Source organism: Pleuronectes platessa, chromosome 19 (genome assembly GCF_947347685.1).
Source record: "Pleuronectes platessa chromosome 19, fPlePla1.1, whole genome shotgun sequence".
Lineage (NCBI taxonomy): Eukaryota > Metazoa > Chordata > Actinopteri > Pleuronectiformes > Pleuronectidae > Pleuronectes > Pleuronectes platessa.
The window spans coordinates 9,326,580-9,332,871 of record NC_070644.1 but is presented as its reverse complement, the minus strand read 5'-3'; positions in this window follow the sequence as shown (position 1 = coordinate 9,332,871).

Here is a 6,292-nt window from a genome sequence, read left to right as displayed (position 1 = left end):
TCTTTACTGGTTTTCCATCATTCTTTCATACACTGAGCGATATGATCATGAACCAGGTAATAAGCCCGCATTTTACATATTTTTAAAAAGATCTTATTTAATCTTTATGAGCCCTGCAAAGCCTTTAAACATTAAACTTTCTCTATGTTCACTTGTTTTTATTCCAGCCTGACCATACACTGTAAATAAAGATGGACGTCATGTCTCTACCTCCTCCCACTGTACAGAGAAAACTCTTTTTTGAAGGGTACTTTGACTTTTTAGTTTGGTCCATGTCCCATCTGATGACATGGAGGAGCCGTTATTTATGACCTGTACTGCAGCCAGCCTCCAGATCACTTTGGTCTCACTTTCAGGTATCCGTCAGGTCGTCCATCTTCATGTACAGCCTATGAGCCCAGCTCACAGCTCAGCTCCTGTCCTTTCCCTCTGTTTATACTTGCCTCCTTCTGCTGATGTTGTGACAACAGAATAATAAATTCATCCGCAGCGCAGTGGGTTGACAGTGTGTGTGTGTTTACCAGGTCATCTTGATTAGCTGCAAATCAAGTTCCGCACTCCTCCCTGTGTCTGACAGCCCAAACATGAATATGTAAATAAGAGCATCTTAATCATGAATTCAGCAGCATCAACACAGGGTGATCAAAGAGAGCAAGAGACACACCCAACAAAGCTCCCACAATCTTTTATTCTCTTCATTCGTCTCAACTACATACAACATGGTTCTGCTTTATGTATAAAGACAAAGAGAGGATTAAATTAAATACGTTTTGAAATATGAATTTGATGTCACCTTTCATTCTACACAGGGATTAATATACATAAACAAGGGAAGTGCAGATAGGAAAAATAAAGTTTTTCTACGGTGTTGTAATTTTACACTGGGAAATAAGGTAACACAGTTCAGCAGAGTTTAAATTGAAGGCCACTAAATGAACAGAGGATGAAGACAAGTAATAGAGTATGATTAAAGAATGAAATAAAAAAAAGATAAAGTAAAACCAACAGGTGACCTAAGGATTATGTTTTTTTTAGCTTGGCTGTGATTTAAGTCAATAATCAAAAACTTTTATTAGAAGACATTTATACAAGTGAGGTCTAAGCCCAAGAGTCTTGAGCCGCTCTAGCAGAAAGGATAAGATCAGCTTATTCATCTGTTTGCACTGCCTCTCAAATAATAATTAATGTATGAAAAACTTAATTCCAGAAATCTTCATCTGTCTGTGATGCTCTTGTTCCTTCGATTGATCTAGAAAGCTCCTCATCCATAAAACCTATACGGCACTTCCTGATGTCTTCAATTACAAATCCAACAAGTTTGAAGTCACCCGGATGAACGGTTACAACATGTCACTGATAATACTTGTAATTGATTCAGTCAGGGCCATGGGGACGTGCTTGAAACCTGTATTCTCTCGAATGTGCAGCAGGGGGCGACGGATGAGTTTCTCTAAGTCTATTCCATAAGAAAATGACTGTACTTCTCACTTGAAACATAACATCAGTAAACATTTTCTTATAGAGTTTGTTTATCATGTCTAGTTTAACATCTTCTTCAGTACAGCATGATGCTAATACAGCGAATTATGGTCCCTTTAAGAGTCAAATAGAGGATGAAGCTTGGTATAGGTTGGGGCATGATAATATGTGATTGACAGCTTGTTCACTCCTTGTCCTCAAGCTCCCAGTCAGGCTCCACAGCCCCAACTCCTCCAATTAAATGGTAGATGGTTTTGTATTTATATAGCGCTTTTCTAGTCTTGATGACCACTCAAAGCACTTTACAGTACAGTTTTACATTCACCCATTCACACACACATTCATACAGTGCATCTATTCGCAGCACTTTGTTATTCTATGGGGGGGCCATTCGGGGTTCAGCATCTTGCCCAGGGACACTTCTGGATGCAGATGGGCCTTCAACATGGCTTTGCATAAACCAGTGAGTGACATCACTATGGGGGGGTCTCCATTAGTAATTCAATACAGCCCAGTCGGTGCTGCCTAAGATTTGAATGATTAAATGACTGAGGACCAGTGGGTCAGGAATTCTTCTCACAATTAAAGAAATAAAATGTGCAGGGTGTATGTTCAAAGTAAAGGGCAACACACTCAACAACGGCGCTGTGATTATTGAAACCATAGACTTTATGTAAAAGTAAAACCAAAATGTCTTGATCGCCACCTGGTGGCTGGCTGCTGAGGATGATCGACCGAGTGTACACTGCTGCACAATCTCAGTGTTCGTGCTTGGGCTGTTTTTCCCTTCATTTCTGGTTAGTGAAAGGAAGTGGAGAAGGTTTATGAAAGAAACACAAACTTAGCCTTCGCCACAGGAGCTACATTTAAATTCATGCCAGTAGCGTATTTGAGATTCAGCGAAGTGAGCACGGAAAAACAATTCCATTATGGCCGCACAGAAGCAGGCAGCAGCTGCACACTGGAACAACATGACAGACGCCGAGGGTCAGAATGACTTTTAACTGACTTTGTGGCTGAGCGGTGAGCCCATGGGTTTTAGGTAATAATAGGATACAATGCAGATTATCGGTTAATTCCACTGTGCCTATTGTCATGAGCCAATTTGTTTTAAGCTGTGAATAATCAGTAAACTCAAGCTGACCCCTGAAATGAGCAGAAAATTGATGTGTTTTCATTGGCTCGCTTTGACATAACAGATATGAATGAAAAAGGAGCACTTGGATTTGTGCAAAACTTGAAAAAGCTGGATCGTACACACACACACACACACACACACACACACACACACACACACACACACACACACACACACACACAAACACACACACACACACAGGAGAATAAAACGTTTCATGCCTTGTCCCTGATGGTTTCTAACAAGACGTAGTTGGAGATGAACTGGCCAAGGTTTCTTGGGTGAGAGGAATTTGAAGAGTTCAGAAAGTGAAACTTTGGATTATAAAACTGTCTCTCCTCTTCCCCTCTTCAGCATTAGACTCTGCTGGATTTCATCCTGCTGTGTGCTGTCTTGATTAAAGACAAATGAGTAGATTGACCAACAGATAAATAATAAATTGTCCTGCAATCAGGTTTCCCGTGGAGTTACTTTTGCAAACCAATCATCGTCTCTCACCCCAAGCTACTGTGTGGATAATTGAGGCTCTGTAAATATGTTGAATAATATAAAACAGTTCCAATGTTGATATTCTCAAGGCTTGGACTGGAAGGATTACATTTAAAGAAAATTACCCTGTTCAATGATCAGTTCATTTTAAGTTATTTGCCAGATATTTGCAGTTTCCAGCTTCTAAGATATTTGTTTATCACATATAAGGTATTAAAAAGAGGTTTTGGATGATTGACTGGAAACAGCAATTTACAGACGAAACTTTAAGAGAAGCAGTGAAATGCATTTATTTTTGTACTTGACATTCCACTGTCTATACAATTGGCTGATCATTATTCATCACTCCCTCTGCTTTAAGATCCATACACTGCAGGAGACGGGCCATTTGTCATTGGCAAATACAACAAAGCGTCACTATATCACCTTGAAATTATCTATATCAAGAGATACCAGCTGAGCCGAGAGACAAAATGTCTTCTATGTAATATTAGTGATCTAACCTTTCAGTCTTTAGCCAGGAACTATAGATGAGAACATGGATATCTAAAGATAGGATTCAAAACTCGTGTCTGGCTCCGTCCAAAAGTGAAATGTGAAAGCAACGATTTGAGGTCTGATGGGAATTATTTATGTCACGTAACACTAAGTTACTTGAATTCAAAATCAAAGAACACAAAATAATGGCCTGGTCTCAGTTTGAGCTGCTGTAGATATGCTGGCAATGTTCTTTAGCTGGAGCCAATGGAGTTTGTGTACTTCTGGGCAGAGCCATGCAGAGCTAAGCTAAACGTCTCCTGGTGCTAGTTTGAAAATATCAAACTTTACTTTTCAGGTTGGTCGTACTTGGAAGCTGATGTTAGTCCATGCTATGTTGGAATGGGTTGTCATAACTCTCCAATTTGCTGTTCTCTGTGTTGATGGTTTTGGACGTGGTCACAAATTGATCCACAATTTTCTTCCCAGCATGGACACAGATCACCGACCGTCACTAAGCAACCTATGGGCGCTGCTGTGGTCCGCAATGGCCTTTGAAGTAACCTTCATCTCCCTCAGAGTGTGCAGCCGAGCGTCATGTGTCGCCGAAGACGCCGGCATAATCGCTCCCACCGCGTTACCACCAGGCTGTTTTCGCCATCAGCCTCCAGCTTTGTTCATGGTGGTACTACACACTCTGTTGTGGTGTGTGAGACCTTAAGGCACACAAGTATGTGAGGAATGTCCGCTGTGTGATTCAGGACACCTGACTCTCACCTTGCCAGGCCAAGCACAGAGCATAGCGGGAGATTAGTGGCGGCTTCAAATCCTTAAATGTGTATGTGAGTTGAATTGTGTTTTAATCTCCAGTAAGCAGTGAGTTTTCATGGAGAATATGGAGCAGACATGGCAATTACTCGAATAACTTAAAGGGATTGTTCACCCAAAAAATGGAAATTCACTCATTACTACTCACCACTAACCAAGTAACTGCAGATATCGTATCGTGTATGAACTTTTATTTTTAAGCTATCCCTTTAAGCTTAGAAGTTTTCACCATGTATGTTGTGTGTATATATAGCCAGCCACCCAGCCAACCATCAACCATCCATCCATCAATCTGTTATCTATACTGATCATCCTTCGAGGGTCACGGGGGGAGCTGGAGCCAATCCCAACTGACATTGGGCAAGGCAGCAGTACCACTCTTCGCCCAATCTGAATTTGATTAAAGGAATTAATCTTGGGGGCTAGAAACTTCTTATTAGCATCTAAAGCACTCTAGCAACAGACTTATTGTCAGACTCAACTTTTAGCCAATATATTGCAGTGAGAATAAGTTTAAATAAGGAGCAATAGTGTGATCTTTTTTTAACTATGTTAACTACATGTTTATTTTCTATCAAAATTCACATCTATTATTTTTCTGATTTGACCATTTATTATTTGGTCTATAAAAAATTGCTAAAAGTGTCCTTATTAATTATAAAATATATTCAAGATTCAGTACTTAATAACTAAATACTTACTTAACAGAGTGCACAGGTAACCAATATTTGTTTCTCAAAGAAAGACTGAAACGTTTCAGGATCCCTCACTGCAGTTACTGTGCCACTTCTCACGGGTTCAGCCATGGTGATAGAAGGGGGATCAGAACATGGAGTGGAGAGCGCGTGAGGGTCAGAGCGTCAGCACTGAGGTATCTCTCACATGAGTAGCCATTCTCCTATTTTCCTCCTTACCCAACTTTAGCATTAAAGGAACAAAACAGATCTTTTCTCCTTGGGCCTCCTGCTCCTCCTCCCTGCTGACTGCTCCAACCTTTCTGTTTCTGAGCAGCATCCCTCCACAGGGATCACATGCATTATCACTTGATTAGCTTAAAGTCCTGTTGTAACACACCACAGAAGAACCCTTGTGAAGTCATTGTTTGGGGAAGAATTTGCACATCGGGACAAGTGGCTTCAGGGGCAAACAGCTCTTTACATCGCAGGGGCACATGTCAACTTTGATGAGGATCAGTTAATTATAATGTGAAGTACTTCTCTTTAAATTCAATACCGTATTTAATTCACATGTTTACTAACACTGTAAATATGTAATAAAAAAATGTCCCTATAAACATTCAACTGCCATTTTATTTTTTTATGGGTTTAGAATTTCTTCAGTGTTCATTGTTTGGTAGGTTTGTGTCCACAGAGGTATTTCCTCTGCATCATCTCACTTCTGTACAGCTCAAGCGAGCACATGATGATCCCATGGCACATTCAACAAAAACTCCTCATCTCTTTACTCTGTTGACATGGATTGGCCCAATTCTGAGGATCTATGAGACCACACATGCGTGCACATACCACTACCACTACCACTCACTCAAAGGTGAGATTCTTTGTGCACATTAAAGGTTCAGTGTGTAGGATTTAGGTGAAAGGGATCTATTGGCAGAAATCGAATTAAGAATAATCCTAGTGATGTTTTCATCTAACGTGTTGTGCTCCTTACCCCAGAATGGGCCCTTTATATATAAATACTTTATTTCAGGAGCGGGTCCTCTCTTGAGGCTGCCATGCTTTTCACAGTCGTCCAAATAGGACAAACTCAACACCTTTAGAGTTTGTATCACAGCTGACGGCTACCACAGGTTCTCTTTCATGTTTGGAAGGAGCGGATGAGGTGAGGGGTATTCAGCTGGAACGCGAAGTTTCACCA